Source organism: Astatotilapia calliptera, chromosome 4 (genome assembly GCF_900246225.1).
Source record: "Astatotilapia calliptera chromosome 4, fAstCal1.2, whole genome shotgun sequence".
Lineage (NCBI taxonomy): Eukaryota > Metazoa > Chordata > Actinopteri > Cichliformes > Cichlidae > Astatotilapia > Astatotilapia calliptera.
In genome coordinates this window covers 14,663-32,734 of record NC_039305.1, presented here as the reverse complement: position 1 = coordinate 32,734, position 18,072 = coordinate 14,663, and the positions used below count along the sequence as shown (strand labels likewise).

Below are 18,072 nucleotides of genomic sequence, written 5' to 3'. Positions count from 1 at the left end.
TGTTTGTCAATGTGTGCATGTGTTTGTGTGTTTGTGTGAATGTTTGTGTGTCCATCAGTGACATGTCATTCAGCCTCTTGTTCTGGTGATAGCCGGCGCCACACACAGACTGACAGACAGTAATGTTTTGATTCACCACAAGATGGCATCAGAGACCACTTTACATCACTTTACATTCACAGTGACCATTTTAAGTAAAAAACCCATTATGACTAATAGTAATAAACATAATTCATGATAGATTAAATCTGACGTCTGTCCAGACTTTGTTATTCTTTAGCTCCTGTCCCGTTGTTAGATTTAGCTGTGTGTATTCCCAGGTGTCTCTCCTTGGCCCTCATCAGCTCTTGTATTTATTCCCTCAGTTTGCCTTAGTCCATTGTCACATCATCTTGTTTCCTGCTTATCGTACCTCCTATTTTGTAATTTTCCAGAGTTCAAGTCGGTTTCCTAGCTGCCAGTGTGTCTGTTTTTTTGGCATGTTGGTTTTCCATCAATAAAAGATTATGTCATTTGAATGCCTGCCTAACTAAGAGGTCTTCATTAAACCTGACATCCAGAGAAGTTCTTAAGTCCCCACATGGTTTGATCGTGTTCTGGTCCTAATGGTGGCAGTGAAACCTCACTGTTAATGCATAAGGCCGGAATTCACAGCAGTATGAGGACCTGATTCGTGACGTCTAACACGGATCAAAAAAGTCTGTTTATATGCAGATGACATTCTGATTTTGTGTTCACATCGACAACAAGCAGTTTTCCAGCACAAATCTTCAGCCTGTGAATCCAGAATATTTCATAAACTTCCCTGGAAAACATTCAGCTGCAGAAAAGGAAAAAGGAGATTTTATCAAGCTGACTGAGCTTCTTAAAGGCTTTCCTTTGTCCACAATCGAATCCCGTTTATCTGAAAAACTTTTTTTTTTACACCTTTAAGGAAGGAAAGGAAAGTCTGAGTGACTCCGAGAACAAAATACATAAATCAGCTCACACTAACACTATCAGAGGGCACACACCCACAGATGCATTAAAAGCAGAAGGACTTTTCTCTATCGGTGTGACACAACATCATCACACCCTGCTGGAACAACAACACAGATAACTCTGCGTGTGTGTGTGTGTGTGTAACCATAGCCTGCAGAATGCTGTTGGATGTGCTCAGTAACGTTTGGTATTTCCTGTCTCCCTCTTGGCTCTGTTGGTCTTTGAGCAGGAAGTGAATGACAGACTACAGCTGCAGACGCCTCCTACAGGCAGGGGGTGCTGTTCCACATTTCATTTTAAAGAAACATTTATTCAGTTATTTGGGAACTTAAACATCATACCAACTTGAACATCATAACAACCTGTTCCCCAAAGAACAGTCTAAGGTGTGTGTGTGTCTTTAAGTCTTTGTAAATCGGTGAGCAATATTTAAACTATATCGACTTTAAACAGCACAGCGTGTGACCACAGAGCACCAATATGAAACAGCTGACTGTCATGTGACTAATGTAGGGCCTGTCATTCAGTCTGAATTTACCACAATTTGCAGCAATAATAACAAATACACACACACACAGAGGGTTTCCATACTGAGCTCGTCTTCAGATCACCTTCTGTTGGTGCTCACCTCACTCTTTCTACTGATCCAAAACATGGAGGACAGAAAGTGACCACATGACAGAAACAAAGACTGCAGTCGTGTCCTGAGACTTGGAGCTACCTGAACAATCTTCATGTGAGAGACAGATGGGAGCTCCGATATGTGAGCGAGCTGCCTTCTGTTGGAATGGAATCATTTCAGTGTCTCACTCACTGTTTTTCTATTGCACAGAGTTAGAAGACTGTGTGATGCATGAGTACAGAGCTAGCCTATGTCTGACATTGCACACTAACGTTGACTTTCCCGTTAGAGTTTCTGACTCTTACCTCCGTGACGTGGTTTGCTTTGTGCAGAACCGTCGCTCACTGTTTACCACAGCTGTTTGAAGTTTTTATATTATTAGTAATGTTTTGTCTTTCTGTGTGTCATGATTGGATGGCTGGAACCTCCTGAAGATCTGAACAGCAAAGCTCTGCAGTCATCTACTTAAATCAATTCAGAAGTGCTGATGGCTGTTTTTGAACTGTTTAACGTCACCCCAGCTGGTTTGTGGTTTGTTGCAGACAAATTTGTCTTGTCTGAATATTGTCAGTGTCAAATTTTGCTGTGTGAGTTTCTCTGATTGAGACGTTCCCAAGTTCACTGACAGCAAGTTCAGATTCTACAATTTCTCTCTGAAATCTCTGCGGACAAGAACCAAGCTGCAGAGTCGAGCAGCTGACAGACACCAGCACACACACACACACAAACATGCAGATACACACACACACACACACACACGCAAACATGGAGATACACACACACACACACACACACACACACACACACACGTGCTTCTGTCTGTACGGATTCTGCGAGGATCACATTGCAAATCAGATGCCAAGAAACTTGTAACTATAAATCCTCCAACCTTCTGCCATAACGCATGTGTGCATGTGTGGGTGTTTCATTCAGTTATGCTTCTCTTCAACTCTGAAAACTACATTAAATAAAAACAGGTTATGCCGGCTTGTACACATACACGAGAGACACGAGAGTTCTTCCTTACTGATGTTTACTGTGCTTCTCTTAACATACACAGGTACACCGTAGAACTGGTGAATACAAATGTACAAGAAAACTATATTTCAGCATTAAAACATATTGCAATATAAAATTCACAAAATATAAACAAACATACCACTTTGGCCTGCAAGTAGACAAACCGGTGTAATTGGAACTTAGGACTTATTTCTTCTTTAACATTCACACGGCTAGACCGTCACCATGAGCAGCTTCTCTGACCTTACTTCCCAAAACAGGAAGTAACCTCTGCTCTTACCTTATACTTACAAAATTAACCGGTTATTTTCCATGTATCAAATTAACTGTACACCAATCCGGTATGCAAAAAAAAAAGGAAAATGTTTATGCTCAACATAAAAATAAAACATACAAAATAAAATGCGTTAATTACATTATCATTACAAGAGCTGGTCAAAATGTGGTCAAATACTAACATTTCACCAACTGTTACACAGGTTATAAATTAACACAACAAAGAGGCAGGTAAAAATGAATGGCAAAATACTCAAATAAGGAAAACAAAACAGGATGCCTCTGTATTTTCTCCCGGAGCTCAGGCTCTGGAAGACAAAGCAGGAAGATTTTAAGAGTTGGGATTAACAGAGGTTCTTATCAGTTTTGTTCCACTTATGGAGGATTGTATGTATCCTCATTTCCTGCCTCTAAATACAACCTGCTGTGTCCTGCACTAAACTATTCAGTGTGAACATATCAGTGTCAGGGTTCCTGGGTCGGTGACCCAGTGTTTTCAGTTTTGTTCATGTTCAGTTTATTTTTCCACTTCCATGTGCTCACTTCCTGCTTTTCCTGTGTCAGCTCGTCTTGTGTCATTAGCCAGATTATGTTCAGCTGTGTACTCACCGGTCTCTCATTATCATCCTCATCAGTCTGTGTATTTAAGCCCTCTGTTTCTACTCGTTCACGGTCATGTCATTGATGTTGTTCCTGTCGCGTGTTCAGTTCAGTCATCCAGCCAGTTAGTCTACCAGTCCGTTAAGTTCAGCCAGCCGTCCTATCATCTTTTGTCTCCATGTTCAATAAACCTCATTCTGCACCAAGAGTCCTGCGTGTGGGTCATCTCTTCCTCGCCTCCGCACACAACCTCTGACAATCAGGCTCTGTGAGATTAGGAAACTGAAGAAAATCTCAAAGATATGTTAGAAGAAATGTGCAAAAATAAGTTTATTACAGGAAAATTACCTCATGATATTTACCGAGCAAAGCCACTGACAGATGAGAAACCATGAAATCGTTGTTTTCCTTAATTTTATCCATGTATCTATTTAACTGTAAAGTGTTGTGTCATTCATTAGTTAACCTGGCATGCAATTTTTAATAATGCCGGTACACAAGGTGTCCCCGCAATTTAACACAATTTAAAACAACGTGTTATTTAATAGATGTCTGAAAAAATTTGTTTATTTCAGTTTTATTATTTCTTGATATTTTTTGCTTCTAAGACCAGCGTCTCCTGATCCTAGGCGACAGATAAGAGAGACCTTGATCAGGATTCACACTAAACAAAATAAGTTTAACTCTAGAAGACGTTTCTGAAACTAAGATTGTATCACTTAATGTTACTATTGGTGGCTTTAACTGATACATTTGATATGATGTTAGCCAATTTTCCCACTCTATCACACTGATGGTTTAAAGACTTTGCCCATTAAAAGGCTGCCATCTCCTGGTTAGTGTAACGTTAGCCCCATTTTCGTTGTGGTTTAGTCTGTGTCATTCACTCAGAAACACTCAGTTGTCTTTTATGTATTCAGCTTGTGAAGAAGACGCCATGATTAGTGGGCCTGAATGTATTCAGTGATTATCTGTTGAAAATGACAACAAATAACTTTTTAGTTGTCATCTTAAGGTCGTGCTTGTGGCACCATGTGGGGCAGTTTGCAGGTTAAGCTGCAGGATTTTGGAATCCTGTTTTCGGTGAATTCTGTTAACCCTTAAAGTAGAGCTTCCCAAAGTGTGGGGCCAACCCCCTACAGGGGGCGCAGAGCCATTGCAGGAGGGGCACTGTATGAAAAGGAAAATAAATAAATAAACGCTTGGACACTGCTAGCATAATGGACAGGTTTGTGACGGGGCTCCCCAGGGCTCTAGACTAACTTTTTGCCATGGGGGCACCGGTGCGCCTAACTTTAAAAAAATAGGTGCACCGGCACAAAAGTTAGGCGCACTCCAATTTTTCAACCGCATCACTTAACACCGCAGTTTTACATGTGCAGTTTTTTGGGGGGGGAAATTGCAGTCCATACAGACAACATTCACTTCTGAATGATTAACAGTCTTGTGCTTAAAGTGCTTTGTCAATATTGTAGAAAATGTCAAACTTAATCATCATCTCGGCCTCCTCTGACGACCTTTTTGCTGCTGTCCGCTGCTGAAAGGCAGTGGTAGAGGGACACTTGGGCAGTGTATTTATTGCAGCATATAATGTGTTTTCTGGATACACTGTGCTTTTTCAGCATTCACAGATTGATGGCACTGTGTCAGAGCACTGGCTATGAATTTCAGACAGATCAGGCCTTAACATAACAAAAAAGTTATCAATACAGGGAGTGCAGAATTATTAGGCAAATGAGTATTTTGTCCACATCATCCTCTTCATGCATGTTGTCTCACTCCAAGCTGTATAGGCTCGAAAGCCTACCACCAATTAAGCATATTAGGTGATGTGCATCTCTGTAATGAGAAGGGGTGTGGTCTAATGACATCAACACCCTATATCAGGAGTGCATAATTATTAGGCAACTTCCTTTCCTTTGGCAAAATGGGTCAAAAGAAGGACTTGACAGGCTCAGAAAAGTCAAAAATAGTGAGATATCTTGCAGAGGGATGCAGCAGTCTCAAAATTGCAAAGCTTCTGAAGCGTGATCATCGAACAATCAAGCGTTTCTGTCATGGTCCTGTGGCCATGACTCAGTGACTTTGTGTTTATGTTCTTTATTGTTATTACTTTCATTATTATTTGTGGCTGTTTTGGGATGGTTTGTGTTTGGGATTTTAGATACTGGGTTCTGGGTTTGTGCTCCCTCTATTGGTCCCTGGTGTTAGTGTTCCCCTGTCTCGTCAGGTTAATCAGGTCCAGCTGTTTCCCCCACCTGTGTGTGATTTCCCAGTGTCTCTCTGTGTACTTATAGTGTGTGTTTTCCTCTGCTCCTCGTCGCGTCGTCTGTGTTCACACCCTGTGAAATTCCCTGCGTGCTCTCCCTGCTGTTTCTCACTTCGATGTTCAGGTTTGCCACTCCTTGGCTTAGTTTCTCCCAGTTTAGTTCATCCTTAGTTCTGTTTGCCATCTCCACTTTATGTTTGGTATTGTTAATAAATCACCCTCACGTCTGAATAAGTGCTGCATTTGAGTCCTCCTTTCCACCCTTCACACGGCCGCTGACCCGAGCCGTGACAGTTTCATTCAAAATAGTCAACAGGGTCGCAAGAAGCGTGTGGAAAAACCAAGGCGCAAAATAACTGCCCATGAACTGAGAAAAGTCAAGCGTGCAGCTGCCAAGATGCCACTTGCCACCAGAGCTGCAACATCACTGGAGTACCCAAAAGCACAAGGTGTGCAATACTCCGAGACATGGCCAAGGTAAGAAAGGCTGAAAGACGACCACCACTGAACAAGACACACAAGCTGAAACGTCAAGACTGGGCCAAGAAATATCTCAAGACTGGTTTTTCTAAGGTTTTATGGACTGATGAAATGAGAGTGAGTCTTGATGGGCCAGATGGATGGGCCCGTGGCTGGATTGGTAAAGGGCAGAGAGCTCCAGTCCGACTCAGACGCCAGCAAGGTGGAGGTGGAGTACTGGTTTGGGCTGGTATCATCAAAGATGAGCTTGTGGGGCCTTTTCGGGTTGAGGATGGAGTCAAGCTCAACTCCCAGTCCTACTGCCAGTTTCTGGAAGACACCTTCTTCAAGCAGTGGTACAGGAAGAAGTCTGCATCCTTCAAGAAAAACATGATTTTCATGCAGGACAATGCTCCATCACACGCGTCCAAGTACTCCACAGCGTGGCTGGCAAGAAAGGGTATAAAAGAAGAAAAACTAATGACATGGCCTCCTTGTTCACCTGATCTGAACCCCATTGTGGTCCATCATCAAATGTGAGATTTACAAGGAAGGAAAACAGTACACCTCTCTGAACAGTGTCTGGGAGGCTGTGGTTGCTGTTGCACACAATGTTGATGGTGAACAGATCAAAACACTGACAGAATCCATGGATGGCAGGCTTTTGAGTGTCCTTGCAAAGAAAGGTGGCTATATTGGTCGCTGATTTGTTTTTGTTTTGTTTTTGAATGTCAGAAATGTATATTTGTGAATGTGGAGATGTTATATTGGTGTCACTGGTAAAAATAAATAATTGAAATGGGTATATATTTGTTTTTTGTTAAGTTGCCTAATAATTATGCACAGTAATAGTCACCTGCACACACAGATATCCCCCTAAAATAGCTAAAACTAAAAACAAACTAAAAACTACTTCCACAAACATTCAGCTTTGATATTAATGAGTTTTTTGGGTTCATTGAGAACATGTTTGTTGTTCAATAATAAAATTATTCCTCAAAAATACAACTTGCCTAATAATTCTGCACTCCCTGTAGTTCTTTTCATCTTTTCTTGTTACCCACAGCTACATCTACTTCTGTCAGGCCTAGGCTGCTCACTAGGGCTGGGTATCATCACTGATTTCTATAATCCATTCGATTCCGGTTCTCAACATCCTGATTCGATTCAATTTAGCCTCAGACAGTCAGAAATATTATAATTCTGATCATTCATCAGTACTGATACATGTGAGACTTCATCAGAATTGTGAACATCACTGCAGATGCCTTTGTGTCAAAGTAACTGAGAATAAAACACAAAAAAATTTAAAAAGTTAGAATTTCTTCAGTACTGAACAGCAGAAATTAGGCTTTCTTGTCCGAGGTCATTTAAGTGAAAAAAGGAAAAAGAAAAAGACAGCGGCCGACAGCGCTGTAAACAACGGTACACTGATGGGTAATAAGCGAATGAATAATGCAAAAAACAGAGATTTGAGACGGGAAACTGTTTTTGAAGTACAGGGAGAGAGAGAGAGAGAGAGAGAGAGAGAGAGAGAGCTGTGCATGAAGTGTGATTTTTATCATGGTGGAAGCAAAACAGCAAAACTCAGAGGGAATTCATGACGACATTTATCAAATATGAAGCGTAGTTTGCCGCTTCTTTTGCTGCTGGCTCAGTGAATTTTGGTTGGAGAGACAAAACCTGCAGCTCAGAATCAGCGCAAAAAGACGTAAATACAGAGCAGACCCGACGCATCAGAATCGCTAAGCTCCGACAGCGTGTCTGTCTACGGGCCGTCGGGTGAGAAAGCTGAGAAAGACAAAGCTGATTCTTATGTGTCGGGTCCGCTCTGTATTTACGCCTTTGTGTGGAATCCGTGTACCTGCTCTCATTTGCTGTTTGGTGGTTGTTGAAATAGTTTTTTGAGCTTTAATCTGAGAATCTGGCGTTTCTGGCAAAACACAGTTATATTTAAAATTCAATTCAGGATTTAATGAATCGGTATCGCTTTATTCAAGCTACTTACCTCCCTCTTCCACCTGCACTTTCAACTGGACCATGGCCAATCAGAGAGGTCCCGCCCCTGACTATCTCTGATTGGTTTAGTCCATGATAGGGGCATAATGTGTGTCTGTTGTTGACCACACGGAGAGTTGCAGAGATTTATTTATTTTTTTTTTTGTTACCCGAACAGTTGGTTGCACCGGTGCGACCAAATTTTTTTTTAGTCGCACCACTGAAAAGTTTGGTCGCATTTGTGACCAAATTGGTTGCATTCTAGAGTCCTGGGGCTCCCACACAAACACAATACAGGAGATGAAGCATCGCTGAATATGTTTCCAAACCAACTTCATTCTAAGCCAAAGACTAGAAAATATGGTGAAGCATGTCTGCCCTTTGGCTTCACCTGCACAAATGCCAAGGTAGGTCTCCCTGCAGAATTGGTTTTCCTTGCGTCGGGAACACGCGCTGGGCTCTTCAAATCACGGACAAACAGAGTCCCACAGCTGTTTATGTTTTTGAACCCATTTTGCACAAAGAGGCACATTGATAGCAGTGTTGAATATTATTACACAGGAAAAAAAAACAACTACAACTAAAATAATCACACCGTGACACCTCTGCCTTTCTAAATGTATATGTAAGCGTGTAAAACCTGCAGATTGTCAGATTAACAGTATTTTGTCTCTATCTGCCATTCTGCAATTCATCTCATGGTAAATGGCCTGTATTTTATATAGCGCTTTACTAGTCCCTAAGGACCCCAAAGAGCTTTACATATCCAGTCATCCACCCATTCACACACACATTCACACACTGGTGATGGCAAGCTACATTGTAGCCACAGCCACCCTGGGGCGCACTGACAGAGGCGAGGCTGCCGGACACTGGCGCCACCGGGCCCTCTGACCACCACCAATAGGCAACGGGTGAAGTGTCTTGCGCAAGGATACAACGGGGCTCGAACCGGCAACCGTCCGATTACAAGGCGAACTCCCAACTCTTGAGCCACGATCGCCCCTGTAAACATGTAAACAATAACGTGGTGCACAGCGTGACGTGAAAAAAAGGCACATACCTTTGACGTTGCGTGACGAACTCTGTATTCCTCGTCCACACGTAAACGCAAAAAAGGAGTTTAAAAAAAAACTGTTTTCGGTGATTCGAAGCGCAGTTTACGTGTGGTTTACCCGTGTAGAATCAGAATCAGAATCAGAATGGGGTTTATTGCCAAATGTTGAGCAGGTTTACAACATTAGGAAATTGCTGCGGTGCTTCAGTGCAAACATAGTGTCATAAATAGCACTTAAATAGACATGGAAAAAAATAAAAGTAGGGATAAGAATTAAAAGTGCTACGTGGGAAGATATGTGCATGAGATATACATGAGATATATACATGAGAATAAGAATTAAGAGTGCTACGTTGAAAGATATATACATGAGTGCAGGTGGTGATCAGTGCCAAACATGGAATGATGCAGTGAACACAGCGTAGGGTCATGTGTTAGTGGTGGGAACAGTCATATGGTTATTGTTCATGTGTCCAACAGCAGAGGGGAAGAAACTGTTCTTATGGCGAGAGGTTCTGGTGCGAATGGACCGGAGCCTCCTGCCTGAGGGGAGCAGGTCAAACAGACTGTGTCCAGGGTGAGAAGGGTCAGCTGAGATCCGAGCTGCACGCCGCAATGTCCTGGAGGTGTACAGGTCCTGCAAAGATGGGAGTCTGCAGCCAATCACCTTCTCAGCAGAGCGCACAACACGCTGCAGTCTCTGTTTGTCCCTGATAGTGGCTCCAGCGTACCACACGGTGATGGAGGAGGTGAGGATGGACTCGATGATTGCAGTGTAGAACTGCATCATCGTCCGTGTTGGCAGGTTGAATTTCTTCAGCTGCCTCAGGAAGTACATCCTCTGCTGGGCTTTCTTGATGACGGAGGTGATGGTGGGCTCCCACTTCAGGTCCTGGGTGATGGTGGTACCCAGGAAGCGGAATGAGTCCACAGAGGTGATGGGGGTGTCAGTCAGGATGATGGGGGGGAGTGGGGCTGTGTGCTTCCTGAAGTCCACAATAATCTCCACTGTCTTCTGGGCATTCAGCACCAGGTTGTTGTGGCTGCACCAGGACACCAGACGTTCAACCTCCCTCCTGTAGGCAGACTCGTCCCCGTCCGAGATGAGTCCAATAACGGTGGTGTCATCTGCAAACTTGATTAGCTTGACAGACTGGTGGGTGGAGGTGCAGCAGTTGGTGTACAGGGAGAAGAGCAGAGGAGAAAGAACACAGCCCTGAGGGGAGCCGGTGCTGATGGTCCGGGAGTCCGAGACATTCTTTCCCAGCCTCACATGCTGCTTCCTGTCCGTCAGGAAGTCAGTGATCCACCGGCAGATGGGATCAGGCACATTCATCTGGGAAAGCTTGCCTCGGAGATGGTCTGGAAGGATGGTGTTGAAGGCAGAGCTGAAGTCCACAAACAGGATCCTGGCGTAGGTTCCTGGGGAGTCCAGATGCTGCAGGATGAAGTGTAGGGCCATGTTGATGGCGTCGTCTACAGACCTGTTGGCTCTATATGCAAACTGCAGGGGGTCCAGGAGGGGGGCCGTGAGGGTCCTGAGATGGGAGAGAACTAGGCGCTCAAAAGACTTCATGACCACAGATGTCAGAGCCACGGGTCTGTAGTAATTTAGTCCAGTGATCCTAGGTTTCTTGGGGACAGGGATTATGGTGGAGGACTTGAAGCAGGAAGGCACATGACATGCCTGCAGTGAGGAGTTGAAAATGCCAGAAAACACTGGGGCCAGCTCGTTTGCACAGTGTCTGAGGGTGGCAGGAGACACACCGTCTGGGCCGGGAGCTTTTCGAGCATTCAGACTCTTAAACTGCTTCCTCACATCTGCTTCATGAATATGAAGAGTTGTGGTGGGAGGAGGTGGTGTGAAATCCTCTTTTGTGTGGGGTGAGGAGGGGGGTGTTGTAGGTGAACGGTTTGAAGGTGGTGATGGCTCTATGGAGGGGGGAGAGGTGGGGGAATTAGTGTCCAAAGTGTCTCTATTGTTGGGGCCGTTGGAGGTGTGAAGGCTGCCTGATGGCTCGTCAAAACGGCAGTAGAAGTCGTTTAGGTGTAGGTGTGGACGTAGCGTAAAAGAAATAGTAGTGTATTTTATTACTACCTGTAATTTATTGCAGTTTACTTGTATTTGCTTAATTGTTTACTAAATGTTTCAGGTGTTAAATAAACCGCAATGGAGTAACAAAATATGGGTGTGTGTGGTTGGAGGATGTGTTTGTGGTGGGGGGAGGGGGGGGGGAGCAACATTTTTCTTGTAAAACTAAGGGGGGCCCAGCAAAAAACGTTTGGGAACCACTGCCTTAAAGTATGATACGATGGAATTATCAGTTATTTAAATAGCTAACATTAACTTGTTGGACGATTCATGCTTACCAGAGGTGACTAATGCTACTTTATTTGAGGTTGGATAAAGGTAAATTTACAGTTTACTAAAGTTAGTACTACTGTGAAACACACAGGTGAACTTGGCACCAGTTTCACTTGTAGAGTTTTTTTTCTGTAAATGAAACACTCTTTCTGGAACTAGTTCTCCTTATGCTAACATTTAGCATCAGCATTAGATAAAGTTTATTTGTCTACATTTTTCTGCTCATTGGCACTGCCTGGTGGTGAAACCTGTGTAACACACCGTGACATATTTATCAGGTTAAACATGTACAAGATATGAAAGACTGACAAGAAGACAAATTGTACTCTCTATGGAAATAACAGCATTAACCAAAGTTAAGTTCATGTAGCTAATCCTGACTGTAACTGAACTTGCCTGACATCTACTCAGGCAAGTTCAAGTGATGTGGTTACTGTCGTATCTGTGAGCAACTGAACTCTCCATGTGTGAAGAGGCCAAGCATGTAAAGGTGCAGAGGCTGACATAGGTTAAATTTGTACCCATCAGGCATGGAAGCTTTATCTTCCCAATCTCTGGCTGTAGTCCTTATTTCATATAAATGTCATTAATATGTAGGGTTAATCTTTAGATCAGATTTTCAATTGACCCTGGTGATGTTACTCCTCACACAGTTACTGAGGAGATCCTTTCACCCTTTACTTGATCAACAAAAAAGGTAGCAAAAAGCTGAAGTGAGTCATGCAACATTGTTTGTTACGAAACTACTGTTAATAGTTACTTACGAATCCTTGAGGCCAAGTCCATAACATGTAACTGTTTCAATTAGATTGATTGTCATTTTAACTGACTTTTTTATTTTTGTTTGAATTTTATAGAATTTTATTTTATTTTTTATTTGTATTCTTTCACTTATTGTTGCATGTGTGTTGTTGCTGCCTGTGTTTGAGTCATTTCTGTAACTGTGAGACATCTGCTGCTGCCTATCTTGGCCAGGTCTCCCTTGAAAATGAGGTTTTTAATCTCAATGGGATCTTCCTGGTTAAATAAAGGTTAATAAATAAATAAATAATAACTGACAACCCACTGGAGGAGAAAAAGACATTCTAGTACTTCTAAATGAATACAACAAAGAACCAAAAACTAACAGCACCTTGTCAAAGTCATTCAACGCAAGATCAAGACATGAAACATGATGAACAAAGCTGAAAGTGCTACTGTCACATCTGCTGAGGCAGACGGAGATGAGAGATTGTGGTCCCAAATGCAGATGGAGACAGAGACGGAGAAGGCTTTAACAGAACACTGCACAACTACAATACAAAAACCTGAACCGCGAAACCTGGAACCTGGGAAACATAAGGGAGGTAAGCAGATGAGCCAACAACAGGAAAGACAAAGGACTAACCACACAGAGGAGAGCCAGATGGAATGAATCTGTACATGTAAATGTCTTTGACATATTGATTATGAAGAGCTTTGGAAAACACATCTGACAGGGTTATGTGTTGGGAATGAGAATGCTCTGGACTCTGACAGCCTCTGCTTTAGGATGTCATGGGTTTTCCTGGGGACCTGAACACTTGAATAAATTGTTGCATTCTTATTTACAAAGCCTGGGGCATTTATTGCTAAAGAATGTCACAGTAGCAGACCATCCATCCATCCATTCACTTCCACTTATCCTTTTCAGGGTAACGGGGGGCGCTGGAGCCTATCCCAGCTGTCATAGGGCGAGAGGCGGGGCACACCCTGGACAGGTCGCCAGTCTGTTGCACACAGAGACAGACAACCATTCGCGCTCGCATTCACTCCCGCATTCACACCTATACCTGCAGACCTAACCTACCCAACCCGGGCAGCAGCATAACTTATGTATGGAGTACAGGCCTGTGAGGCTAGAAGCTGCTAGCACACGTGATTAAACTATTGCACCTGTCGGTTCTCAAGAAAAGCAACCGGATATGTGATCATCAATTTAAACGAAATGTTTCCTGGTCAGAAGCTGCCACTTCATCTTATAGCAAACATAGCATCCTGATCTGACTCTAATAGAGCTAATGTGACCAGCTCAATGCCATTTCCTGTGGCAGACTCTTAACCTTTTGGTGTGACCCTCCTCTGTTAGTGCTCAGCTTTGCTGCAGCCACACAGGGCTATATTGGAAAGCAGCAGTTGTTGGTCCCAGCAGTTGTTAATATCTGATCCCTGATCAGCTTCTTCACTACAGTCAGCTGGCCTATAAATAATGTCTGCTGGCTTACCTTAAACTCTAAACCCAGTCAGTGCTTCGTCTTATAAAACCCAACCCTCTTTACAACTATTAAAGTCTGAGTCGCATTTAGGGTGGATAATGTAGCATAGTAATGCTAACCTCCATAATCACAAGGTGCTGCTGCAGTGTGCTGCATACACGAGATCAACGTCATCATCTGCCAGAAAGATGTTAAAGAAGGAGCACTCTGGTTTCTCCGACTTACACATTGGGCAGTAAATAAGAAGGCCAAAAAAAAAAAAAAAAATCTGACTCCACTGTCTCTGCGTCAGCCACTTCAGATACTCCTGCTTGTTTAAACTGTGAGCTATTATCATCTTACGCTATCATTCCCTGAAGCATGTTTCTTGACACGTCATAAAACCATGGCAACAAGACAAATTTATTTTGCCTTTTTATATTTCTAGCAGCAAAAGCATGAAGTGAAACAATCAGAGTTCATCCTCATAATTCGAGCTTACAGACACTCAGTTAGCAAACATGCCAAACCTGCAAGCACAGGCCACTCAACTGAACATTCCTGTGAGGCTTTCACACAAGTTTCAAGTAGAGAGACTGGTCACTATAGGGGAAATTCAAAAGTCCAAACCTGCCTGGAAAGATTAAATGATTCTGTGTTTTTGGTTTTTAAAGCGCCTTGAGGCGACTTATGTTGTGATTTGGCGCTATATAAATAAAATAAAATTGAATTGAATCTTTGCATAAAAGAAGAGCAGTTTGGTTAAAGTGAGTCTACTTTTGATTTACTTTGATATTTTTTTCATTTAAGCTAAAAAGTGTCTGATGATGTGCAGATATGATGACAGAGGGTATCAGGTTAACAGCAACGCAACAGGTGTAACACACACACACACACACACACACACAGTGTACTGAGAAGCAGGACAATAACGAGGATCGGTTGTTTCAAAGTGAAAACTAAAGCATGAAATCCTGCTCTTACATTTAAATCAGAATCCAAAGCACTTTGAATCTTTGGTGAAAATTGTAATTTTAGACATTTTTTGTAAATTTTAAAGTTTTCAGACTAACAGATGAAAACGTGTCTTTAATTATCACAAAAAACTGCTCCATAAACAAATGAAAAGGTCAACAACAAACCAATGTCTTGAGTCTATAAAATCTTAGGTTTCACTTCATGTCCAAAAACATAAAGTTCAGACTCACCTGCTTCTGCTGTTTCTTCCACAATAAATCCAGTAAACATCAGTCACAGCACCATGCTGCCTGTCCGTATGTCTCTCTCCGTCTCAGGTCTTCTGGCCTCGCTTTACTTTACGTCTCTGGCTGAAACTTGAGAGGTCAGGTAGTGTGTCAGCACACTCTCACACACTCTCTCTCTCACTCTGTCACACACACACACACACACGTTCAGCAGTTCCCATCAGAACTTTATGAAATCCTTTCTGACAACATAAATTATCAACCCCTCATTTAAAATAATAAAAGAGACATTTAGTAAGATCAACAGATTAATTGGTCAAAAATATATTTGTTTTTAAAGATGCATGATATATGACATGCATTCCTATGTGAGACATGACAACTGAGGAGCTTGAATCTAAAATGTCTCTTGAAAGCAGAATCTCACCAAGGCTAAGCTAGATTCAACGTAAGTTTTTGTCACAACAGTCATAAAAAGCTTTTATGCAGCCATGAGAGGAATTGAAAGTCCTGCAGCATACTTTCCCTCCACAGGCAGGCTGGAGGATTTTCCCATCAGACCTTGGCTTGAGCAGAATATCTCAGGAGATCAGATCATCTGTACTGCACAAACATGTCTGCCCCCTCCCTGAGCCTGGTTCTGTCTCAGGTTCTTCCTGTTTTTCCTTCCCACTGTAATCTTACGGGGTCATGAGATTTGGGGGATTTTCTCTGTATTATCGTAAGGTCTTTACCAGACAGTATAAGGCACCTTTAGGCAACACTTGTTGTATTATGGTGGTATATAAATAAAACTGAATTGAACTGAATGTTTTCCACTTAATAACACACTCCAACTTTAGTTTCCACTTGCAAGACTAAGCATTTGTCCCATCCAGTTAGAATATCAGGTACTTTAGTGGGAAACCAGTCATCCATATAGGATATATTCTTAAAACCAAACCTGTTAACTGACGGGAAAAGTGTTCTCTCGGAACAGTTGTAAGATCAGGAGGTTTTATGTTTGCGTGTCATTCTGTCTGTTAACACTATAACTCCAAACTTTTGAAACAAAGCATTTAGAGGTGTAGATTGGGGTCATGTTGATAATCAATTCAAATTTGGCAAATAAATTGACGGTTGCATTGGCGCCTTCAGCCATACCACTGTCCAGCCATTCTCCATGGCATCCACGTTTTTATTTTCTTATTTTTAGTTTTTCAAAATAAATTGTTTTATGTCAAATTAAAAATTTTTTTTTAAATTTCCAGTCATCTTTTTAACATATCATCTAACATGAAATGTATTTTTTTTTGTCATGTGAAGGCTGTGTGCAGGCAGAAGTGGTGGTAAGGAGGGCCCAATGTGCAGACTCTTGGAGGCAGAAAGTAAACTGAAACTCAGATTTATTGCTAGAAGGCAAACAGAGAACTGGCAAAACTGAGAATACAAAAACTAAACTGAAAACAACAATTTGGGGCAGGCCACACAGCATGAACGATGGAGATCATGACACAGACCAAAGAAAACACAGGGCTTAAATACACAGAGGGAGCAATCAGGGAATGAGAGTCAGGAGGGAAACACAGCTGGGACAAATCGGGGCTAACGATACAGGGGAAGCACATTGAACTTGAGACACGGACTTTCAAAGTGAAACAAGAACCACAGACTGAACTTACAGACACAGACAAGCAGGCAGCAACAAAGGGAACAGAGACGTGGGACCAGGGCAGACACAGACACTGACTGGACACAGAATAGAAGGAGTATGGAAACCAAAATTTAAGAACTACAAAAAAGTTCACCAAGAAGAACTGGGGAAAATAGAAATGCAAAACAGAAATGAAAACCTTCACAGTAATAAACTAAGATGAGCACACAAATAAAGGTACACAACTGAAAACGCTGGGTCAACAGCCCAGGTACCCTAACATCTTTATCCACTTCATGATTTATTTGTGGAAAACTATGATTTTTAGATTAACCATATATGATATAGCCATTTAAAATGATGTTGCAGAGGAATGGCTTATTTCAAGAGTTTCAGTCAGGTTTCAGAGCTCATCACAGCACAGAAACAGCTTTAGTGAAGGTTACAAATGATCTTCTTATGGCCTCTGACAGTGGACTCATCTCTGTGCTTGTCCTGCTAGACCTCAGTGCAGCGTTCGATACTGTCGATCATAATGTCCTATTAGAGCGATTAGAGCATGCTGTAGGTATTACAGGTACTGTGCTGCAGTGGTTTGTATCATATCTATCCAATAGACTCCAGTTTGTTCATGTAAATGGAGAGTCCTCTTCACACACTGAGGTTAATTATGGAGTTCCACAGGGTTCAGTGCTAGGACCAATTCTGTTTACATTATACATGCTTCCCCTAGGCAGCATCATTAGAAGGCATAGCATACATTTTCACTGCTATGCTGATGACACCCAGCTCTATCTATCCATGAAGCCAGATAACACACACCAATGAGTTAAAGGTGAGAGAAAAGAATCAGGCCACCAGCAAGCTGGTAGCCTGAGGTGCACGGGCCATCGATGGGGCCGGGTGGTGGTGTCCCTGCCCTGGTTCAAAAAATTGCCCTTATCTAGGGTTTTAGTGCACTTTTAGCATCAACTGGGCCGTTCGCGACGTTTCGGCATGTTTTTGCCTTCTTCAGGCCGACCCAGTGTGTCTTGTCTTTGTCTCTCTGTTTTCTGTTTGCCTCCCTTGGCCTTTTATACCTTTGTTAGCTCCTCCCACTTGTGTTTTTAGTTGAAAAATTGTTTCTTAGGTTTTGTAAAGCATTCTTTTGCTTCTTACAGCTTTTCACTTCTTTTTCTCTGTTTGTTCTCTTTCATATCATTACGTTGTTCTCTTTGTTTTTTCTTAATTTTTCTCTATTTGTTTTAGGGTTAGGGGTTAGGTGAAAACAGGCCACCAGGGACAGGCAGGGGCATCTCCCACCCCCACGAGGCACGGGCAAAGTTAGGGGTTAGGTGAAAACAGGCCACCAAGGGCCTGGCAGGCACTGACCAT

At 42.5% G+C, this 18,072-nt stretch overlaps 1 protein-coding gene across 2 annotated transcripts in view; it reads right to left on the bottom strand.

The window, feature by feature from the left end:
• The window catches only part of scn4ab (sodium channel, voltage-gated, type IV, alpha, b), a 41,333-nt gene extending 26,086 nt beyond the window's left edge, over positions 1 to 15,247 (bottom strand). Inside the window, exon 1 of one of the 2 annotated variants that reach the window (XM_026163773.1) lies at positions 15,069 to 15,247. The gene's annotated coding sequence lies outside the window, so the exon portion shown is untranslated. Of the gene's footprint in view, positions 1 to 2,762; positions 3,405 to 15,068 lie in introns of those variants that run through there. The other variant, XM_026163774.1, reaches the window with a different exon arrangement.
• Positions 15,248 to 18,072: the final 2,825 nt, after the last annotated feature.